This window comes from Procambarus clarkii, unplaced genomic scaffold (genome assembly GCF_040958095.1).
Source record: "Procambarus clarkii isolate CNS0578487 unplaced genomic scaffold, FALCON_Pclarkii_2.0 HiC_scaffold_406, whole genome shotgun sequence".
NCBI classification, from domain to species: domain Eukaryota; kingdom Metazoa; phylum Arthropoda; class Malacostraca; order Decapoda; family Cambaridae; genus Procambarus; species Procambarus clarkii.
The window spans coordinates 159,881-169,698 of record NW_027189439.1 but is presented as its reverse complement, the minus strand read 5'-3'; the positions used below and the strand labels follow the sequence as shown (position 1 = coordinate 169,698).

The following is a 9,818-nucleotide window of genomic DNA, read 5'->3' as shown; positions in this document are numbered from 1 at the left end:
TTACTTACGTAATGCTAGGACGATTTGGGTAGTTTTGGCCTGATTTGGGGTGATTGGGGTAATTCTATGGACCGATGAAAACTGCCACTTTTATACAACTACAAATATCTTCGGTTTTACTTAAAATATTTGTCTGGTAGAGGTTTTACATATAGATCGCTTTTCTATCTTTCTTCTGACTAATAAATAATTTTGGTTTAATCAGTTATCAAGATGTTTTCAACAATATTCTTTCAGCGTTCTTCTTTTCCAACACGGGCGACCCTTTTGAAAACGCGATACTTGGGCTAACCCATCCTATACTTGGGTCAGTTTCCATTATGGTTCGGAACAACGTCATCACAACAAAGGTTGCTATGCTCCACGTGTGCGCCACCCGGGAAGTTCGCCTGTCTTAAAGACCTGTGTCCACAATACCCGCCAAATTGTCCCTCCCACAGTACTCTCAGGACACTTATGGCAGTGTAAGTGTGTGGTGAGGCCACACCACTGAAGACATTGAGGATATACCACGAGGGAGAGACAAAACTGTTGAAGGAAGGAGTCACTGGCTCCACCTGACCACCTTGTTCCTCGCACTCTCATCATCCTCAGTAAGTATTGGAGTACTTTCTGCTCCACCATTATCTTACACCTCAACATGCAATTGTTGGGGTGTGGAAATAGGCCTATGAAATTGTTGGGGTAAATTATATGCCAATGTCATTGTTGGGGTGAATTATAAGCCTATAGCATTGTTGGGGTGAATTATAAGCCTATAGCATTGTTGGGGTGAATTATAAGCCTATAGCATTGTTGGGGTGTGGACATTGGCCTATCGAATAATGATAATTTTTATAATAATAATAATAATAATAATGAGAAAATCCACTGGGACTGTGTGGTGTTGCAAACCCACGACCAAGGCATTGCAAAGCACATACTCTACCACTGTACCATCACTGACTTGCTAAAAGTCTTACAATCAGATTTCTAAAGATATCATAGGAAGTATCCTGATATTACAGGAAGTCTTGAAGCCAGTCCAAGTTTTACGTAACACTCGTTTACACTCGTCTACTACGTTTACGTAGCACTCAGGTGAAGGGGTAAAATATTGTAGTTGAACACTGTATGCCCATCTTCAGATACACAGAAAATCGCACTAAGGAGATATACATCAATGAACAATCCACTGGTTGCATCCCCTCACAGCCGGAGTGAATTTTCTCATTTATGTATATCACGTTAGTGTGATTTTCTGTGTGTAAATAATATTAATAATAATATTATTATTATTTATACAAAAGATTGTGTGTACAAAGAACATAAGAGTATTAAATGAACAAATCCACAAGGGCCGTGATGAGGGTTCGAACCTACGTCCGAGAGGATCCCAGACGCTTCTTAACCACTTAACTGCGCCAAACGAGTATTCTCGGTCGGTAGGAAACTGTGCCAACCAAGAAAGCTCGTTTTGATTTTTTTCGTACCCATTCTAAATGTGTGCAAGATTGGATGTGTACGAAATGGACTCTTAGGACCTCCAGTGAGAGGCTGGAAAAAAATCTTGGAAAAAATTCCCCTTTTTCACTTAGGGCTGCTGGCTGGGTTAGGACTGAGTGAACAACCATGAGTGGCACACGCGCCTCTGACTCCCAAACACCTGTCTGACAGTGTTGAAAGATCGCGCTTTGTCGGTGAAATTCAAACCTTAATGTTTGAAGAATATAAGGGTCATAATATTGGTGAAGCTAGGTGCAATAAGGACCTAACACAAAGGTCAGATGCAAGTGATACAGCACCTATGAGGACAATACAGCGAGCGTATCCAGTTGTAGCTCTGAGCGCCACCCTTGCCCACCTATGCTATCTCCAATTTATTTAGATGATACATAGATGAATCGTTTTCTGCGTTCAGTGATGATTCATCTGATACAAGTAGCATAGATAAACAGTGTTAGCGACTTCCATTGTGGTGTTTTCCATAGATATTTTCAAGAATAGCTGAATCTCTTCTTGACCGATGGACACTCTTTGAGGCTGGCTGAATTTCTTCCAGACTGACCTTACCTTGAGGTGCTTCCGGGGCTTAGCGTCCCCACGGCCCGGTCGTCGACCAGGCCTCCTGGTTGCCGGACTGATCAACCAGGCTGTTGGACGCGGCTGCCCACAGCCTGACGTATGAGTCACAGCCTGGTTGATCAGGTATCCTTTGGAGGTGCTTATCCAGTTCTCTCTTGAACACTGTGAGGGGTCGGCCAGTTATGCCCCTTATGTGTAGTGGAAGCGTGTTGAACAGTCTCGGGCCTCTGATGTTGATAGAGTTCTCTCTCAGAGTACCTGTTGCACCTCTGCTTTTCAACGGGGGTATTCTGCACATCCTGCCATGTCTTCTGGTCTCATGTGATGTTATTTCTGTGTGCAGGTTTGGGACCAGCCACTCTAATATTTTCCACGTGTAAATTATTATGTACCTCTCACGCCTGTGCTCAAGGGAGTACAGATTTAGGCTCTTTAGTCGGTCCCAATAGTTTAGATGTTTTACTGAGTGGATTCTAGCAGTAAAGGATCTCTGCATGCTCTCCAGGTCAGCAATTTCTCCAGCTTTGAAAGGGGCTGTCATTGTGCAGCAGTACTCTACTCTAGAGAGCACAAGCGTTTTGAAAAGTATCATCATCGGTATAGCATCTCTAGTGTGAAAAGTTGTTGTTATCCAATCTGTCATTTTTCTTGCAGTTGTGACGGCTACTTTATTGTGTTCTTTAGAGGTAAAGTCTTCCGACATGAGTACACCCAGATCCTTTACATTGCCTTTTCGTTCTATGTTATGATTTGCCTGAGTTTTGTATGTGGTTTCCGTTTTTATATTTTCATTTTTTCCATAGCGCATGAGCTGGAATTTATTTTCGTTAAACACCATATTATTTTCTGTAGCCCATAGAAAGACCTGATCTACATCTGATTGGAGGTTTGCCGTGTCCTCTATGTTGCCTACTCTCATGAAGATCCTAGTGTCATCTGCAAAGGATGATACAGTGCTATAGGTTGTGTTCTTGTCTATGTCTGATATGAGGATGAGAAAAAGTACTGGAGCAAGCACAGTACCCTGGGGGACTGAGCTCTTCACGGTTGATGGGCTGGATTTTATTTTGTTGACTATTACACATTGGGTTCTGTTGGTCAGGAAATTGTAGATCCATCTGCCTATTTTTCCGGTAATTCCTTTTGAACGCATTTTATGTGCAATAACACCATGGTCACATTTATCAAAAGCTTTTGTGAAATCTGTGTAAATTACATCAGCGTTTTGTTTGTCTTCCATAGCATCTAATGCCATATCATAGTGGTCCAGCAACTGCGACAGGCAAGAGCGCCCTGTTCTGAAACCATGTTGTCCGGGGTTATGGAGATGCTGTGATTCCATGTATTTTGTGATCTTACTTCTTAGCACTCTCTCAAAAATTTTTATGATGTGCGATGTTAGTGCTATCGGTCTGTAATTTTTTGCCTGTGCCTTATTTCCTCCTTTATGAAGTGGTGCTATCTCTGCTGTTTTTAGTATATCAGGAATAATGCCAGTATCTAGGCTTTGTCTCCACAGAATGTGGAGGGCCTGCAATAGTATTTTTTTACAGTTCTTTATGAATACGGAGTTCCAAGAATCCGGGCCTGGTGCAGAGTGCATAGGCATACTGTTTATGGCTTCTTCAAAATCCAGTGGGGATTGGGTGATGTCTGATACATGATTTGATGTTGGTATCATATCCATGAAAAATTCATTTGGGTTATCAATCTTTAGTGTGTTTAATGGCTCGCTGAAAACAGAGTCGTACTGCTTCCTCAGTAGCTCGCTCATTTCTTTGTTGAAATGTCATCGGTGAAAGTTCCATCTCCCTTTCACAGGGACCCGATACTAGATGTGGTTTTTTATCTTGATTTTGCATAGGAGAAAAATATTTCGGATTTCCCTCTTATTTCACTGATGGCCTTTTGCTCTCTTTGCCTCTCCTGGGTTTTGTATGATTCTTGTAGCTTCCGTTCAATTGTTTCTATTTCTCTACCTAACCTTCTTCGCCATTCTTGAGATAGGGTGCGACTCTCAAGTTGTTCTGCGATTCGTTTTCTTCGCCTATATAGGGAACGACGTTCCCGTTCCAATCTGCATCTCTTCCTCTTTTTTCTTAGAGGTATGTGGTTTGAACATATTTCTAGTGCTACTGAGCTTATTTTTTCCAGGCACTGGTTCAGGTTTGCATTTTCTAGCTGTTCTTCCCAGTTTATTTCTGTGAAGTCCTGGTTTATTTGCTCCCAGTTTATCTGTTTATTATTGAAGTTGAATTTGCTGAAATCTCCTCCACCGGGAATCTGGACTGGTTTTGAAGGTTTACTCCCCATGGTTGTCATAACTTCAATTAAGTTGTGATCTGAGTAACAGGTATTTGTAATCATTATGTTCCTGATCAATTCATCATTATTAGTGAAAATGAGGTCCAGTGTGTTCTCCTTCCTAGTTGGTTCTACTATTTTCTGATGGTTCTGACGGACACTCATTGAGGCTGGCTGAATTTCTTCCTGTGTGGGACCTTACAAGGCGATCTTTTCACGACTACCTTACAAATTGATCTTTCCCTGTAATCTTTGCAAGACTACCTTACGTTTTACAAGCTTGGCTACATACCACCTACAGGTACTAATGCCAAGGGTGTACATGAGTGCGTTATTTGCAAGCACACAGAACAAAGAAACAGGAAGCGAAAATCTATCCGTACCTGGTGCAACGAGAGAGAAGTCGCACTGTGTACCCTGGACTACTTCGTTGATTATTACTCGCTTCCGAAGTACTGAGTGTGTAATACAGTGTGTTACTGTGTAGTGTGTGAAACTGTACATATTGTAATTTTAGTGAATTTTTAACAAGTAATATTGCGAAAATAAACATTTATTGTGGACACATTGCTGTCACATGTATCACAGTTTCATGGAACATTATGAACGTTCTACTGTATACATATTGTAAAGAATACAAATATACATCATATACGATAAAAAACAAACAAATAAAACTGCATTGGAAATACATAAAACAGATAATTGAAAATATATTTGTGCCAACATCTGGTGCTTGAATGGCCCGCGCGACCGTGTCTGGGCGTGTCACGCACGGGCGACCAGCTCCTGATGACATCACAGCGCACCTTGTCCACGTCCCCACAGCCAAAGTAAGTGGAATTTGGCATTTATTTTTACATAGACATGTTTAGGGAAGGGAATTTATCATTTTATGAAGAAAAATGAATTTTTTGGGACACATTATTTCATGCGCACAGGGGGAATTTCACAATAAACTCGGCACAGCATGGTGGTTAATCGACTGAGCTACAACATGGATAAGAATTGCAACCGAGAAATCAACTTGACCTACCACGGATCCTGCAGTCTCTTTGAGACACACACTAGGTTTTTACACAATTCCCCCATGCACCTGAGCTCTGTCAATAAGCTGTTCTACCTCTTCGCCCTTACTTCATTACACACTCTCGGACGTAGATTTGAACCCTCGTCACAGCTCTTGTGGATTTGTTAATTTCAAACTTGAAATTAAACAAACTCATTTCAAATTTGTTCATATCAAACCTACCCGTACTATCAAAAATATTTGAAAAAATTATCTACAAACAGCTGTACTCCTACCTCGTAAAATTCGACATACTCGGCCCCTGCCAGTTTGGCTTCCGCTCCCAAAAGAGTACTAACGACGGAATTATTAGTCTCCTTGATATAATTTACTCAACCCTTGACAAAAATGAGTTTCCGATTGGACTCTTCATTGACCTGAGAAAGGCCTTTGATACTGTTAGTCACAACTACCTCTTATGTAAACTGCATCATTATGGAATCCGAGGCCATGCCCTGCACTATATACAATTCTATCTTAGTGATAGACACCAATGTGTAGCCATCAACGATATAACTTCCACTCTACCAATAACAATTGGGGTGCCACTGGGCAACATCTTGGGACCTCTCCTATTTCTTATGTACATCAATGGTCTGCCTGATGTCACCAACATTCTGAAACCTACATTGTTTGCTGATGATACTTCCCTCATCTGCTCTAACCACAAAACACATACACTAAATAATGCTGTTAATAATGAACTAAAAAAAAAGTCCACTTATGAATGTCAACCAACAAACTAACACTTAACATAGAAGAGACCTACTACATCTTATTTGGAAGCAAATCAACAAATGCAATTCAGCTTCAGATAGACAATGTTATCATTAGTAATAAAAATGATGGAAATTTTCTTGGCCTATTCCTAGATAAGAGACTCGACTTCAGCACCTACATACAACACACAACTAAGAAAGTCTCTAAAACAGTTGGTATACTCTCCAAAATCAGATACTATGTATCTAACTCTGCTCTCATCTCGCTATATTATACACTAATCTATCCCTATCTTAATTATGGTATCTGTGCATGGGGTTCAACCACTGCAAACCACCTCTGGTCCATCATCCTTCAGCAAAATCTGCTATCAGAATAATAACAAATTCTGTTTTCAGACAACACTCAGCCCCCCTTGTTTAACTCCCTAAACATGCTAAACATAATCTCACTCCACACATTCTCTTGTGTCAACTACATTTACAAAACCCTGTTCTTAAATGCAAATCATGTTCTGAAACTCTCCCTGGACAGATATAATAGGACCCATTATCACCACACCAGAAATAAGTATATCTTTGATATCCCCAGAGTCAAACTTAATCTGTGCAAACAATCTTTGCAAATAAAGGGACCTAGTGTATGGAACTCACTCCTAATGAATTGAAAAGATGTCCAGCTTTTGCATCATTCAAAAACAAACTTAAAAAGTACTTAATTTCATCTTCATAGTTTTCTACCTTGTTGCTTTAAAATTGCACTGTATCTAGTGCTACCCAATCTCCATGTACCCAGTCCAAACAACTTTACCATTGTGATCATTGCTGTCTTCTTATATGTGCTTTCAATTTGCTGTATGGTGCCTATTAATCTTCGTTTAAATTACCAATCAAGCTGTCAATGCAATCAGTCTGAACTTTAATATACCAATGTGCTTTAATATTCCTACTAATCTCTCTCATCTCATTTTTTTCTTTCTTGCAATGTATCTGTTATCATTTTATTAATTCTGCTAGAATTTACCTACTTAAAATTATCTGTTAGATTAAGGACCTGCCCGAAATGCTGCGCGTACTAGTGGCTTTACAGGATTGTAAATACCATGCTATGTATTCTCACAAACCCAATGTACCTTCTTCTATATAAGTAAATAAATAAATAAATAAATAAATAAATAAATAAATTTGATGCATCACACTATTGTGATTTCTATGTGTAATAAGAGTATTGTTCAATTGAAGGGACAGCAGTTACACATACAGTACTGTACTAATGAAGCCACTATTACGCAAAGCGTTTCGGGCAAAATTAATAGTAATATAGAAATTTTTTAATTAATATTGTGACGGGGTAAAACACTTAATACTATAAGAGAAGTAAGTTAACAAAATGAGAATGTTCAAGGAAAATAAAAAATTAATACAAAGGTGATTCATAAGGATGACAAGCATTTATTTATTTATTTATATACAAGAAGGTACATTGGGGGTTAAGAGAGAACATAGAAATGAAGTTGATTTTACATTCCTGTAAAGCCATTAGCACGCATAGAGTTTCGGGGAAGTCTTTAAACTAACAGATAATTTTAAGTACTGTAGATAATTTACAGTAAAATTGACAAAAAATGTGTACAGGTACTTTACAGCCTTACTTTACAGATACAGAGTATAGTCAGAGTACTGGCATAGATTATTACATTATGGAGTCAGTAGTTCTAGCAACAGTACAGTAGTTTATTTACATTAATTACAGAATGGAAATACAAGGTGTAATTTAGAACTGCTCCTCATGACATTTTCTTGGAACATATCAGAACATAGAGTAACATAAACATACTATAATTTAAGGTTAATGGATCCAACACTTACAAATAACCAAGATCATAAAGGACACGAGTAAACACTTTATCAAAGAAATGCATGAAATTAAATGACATTAAATGTAGACAGTAAATGTAGAAATTATATGAGTAATACAGTGTGCCCTCGCTTGAACGAGCTATATGGGGGCGTAGACGATTCATTTCAGTGTGGAATTCATTCCATCAATCCGGCCCCAGCATCCCCCTTCCCCCCAAAAAAAAAATTAATTATACATATGCCAGTACACATTTGCCTTTTGAAAAATTTAAATAACAAAGAATTTGAATTGCAATGAAATAAATTGATATTGCACGTTACAGTACTGTACTTACCCTACCAGTTGAGTTTTGTAGTGCAAACTTTGTTAGTCTTAATATCCTGAGAGTGCCACACATATGAATATAAATTGTTTAAAGAACAGTAACTCTTGTAACAAATGTACATTATACACAACAGTCTGTACATAAAGTACAGACCACTAGAATCACACTACTGCAGTACACTTATATCATATAAACTACACTTTGTGCATTTAATGTCATTAGAACTGTGCTGTACAGTTCAATTGGTACTCCCAGGTACGTTATGGCTAGTGCTGGGTGCTGGTCCAGTTGCCTGGGCATCCTCAGAAGGTGTGTCCTTGCTAGTGCTGGGTGCTGGTCCAGTTGCCTGGGCATCCTTGAAAGGTGAGTCCTTGCTAGTGCTGGGTGCTGGTCCAGTTGCCTGGGCATCCTTGGAAGGTGAGTCCTTGCTAGTGCTGGGTGCTGGTCTAGTGGCCTGGGCATCCTCGGAAGGTGAGTCCTTGCTAGTGCTGGGTGCTGGTCCAGTTGCCTGGGCATCCTTGGAAGGTGAGTCCCTGCTAGTGCTGGGTGCTGGTCCAGTTGCCTGGACATCCTTGGAAGGTGACTCCTTGCTAGTGCTGGGTGCTGGTCCAGTTGCCTGGGCATCCTTGGAAGGTGAGTCCTTGCTAGTGCTGGGTGCTGGTCCTGTAGGTCTACTGTGAAACCATACCAAAAACTTTTGAATCTTAGTTTGTTTCTTTGTTGTGAGCTTCATTACAATATCTTTCATAATATATAGTTTCAGTTAAATATCATATATCTTATTATATACATATCTTTCAGTTAAAGCCTGTTTCATCTGCTTTGTACACTTAAAATCAGCTTAGATTATTAGATATCATGTGCTGAGAAATTTTATGCTTATATGCATTAGCACTTCCAACATCTGCACTTAATGCCTCGCCACAAATTTTCTTGTTAATGATGCATTACCTCTCTTTAAATCGACATACTATGCAGTGCTAGCCTTGAAATTGTCTATGTTTAACTTTACAGCAAGTCTTTCAGCTACATTTCTAATAGAATCAACTTACAAATTGTTTTATTTAAAATATTATTATTGTTAGTTTGAAGTTTTATACATTTTATACAGTACAGTTCTGTATTAACCCTTAAGCTTTGCATGGCATACATATTTATTTATTGATTTACAAGAAGATATATTGGGGGGTTAACAGAGAATTTAGAAATTAAGTTAAATTACCATTCTTGTAAAGCCACTAGCACGCATAGCGTTTCGGGACCATATACACCATATTTCGGGAGCATATACAACAGGACCTGATGGCAAAGTTCAGTTTCTCAAATTTGCTCTAATGCTTTCCAATTTTTTGTGCATACTAGCAAATCCTGCAACTTTGTCTAAATGATCACAAACGTAACTTGAAAATTAAGAAAATAAAGAATAATTATAAAATTGAATATTGAGAACATCAGATTTTTAAATCCGCTGCAAAA

General features: G+C 39.0%; 1 protein-coding gene across 3 annotated transcripts in view; it reads left to right on the top strand.

Annotated features, from left to right (window-relative positions):
• Positions 1 to 250: 250 nt before the first annotated feature.
• The window catches only part of LOC138361460 (uncharacterized), a 128,614-nt gene continuing 119,046 nt past the window's right edge, over positions 251 to 9,818 (top strand). The window contains exons 1-2 of one of the 3 annotated variants that reach the window (XM_069320790.1): positions 252 to 593; positions 8,598 to 8,705. The gene's annotated coding sequence lies outside the window, so the exon portion shown is untranslated. Of the gene's footprint in view, positions 594 to 8,597; positions 8,706 to 9,818 lie in introns of all 3 variants that reach the window. The other 2 variants (XM_069320792.1, XM_069320789.1) reach the window with 2 other exon arrangements.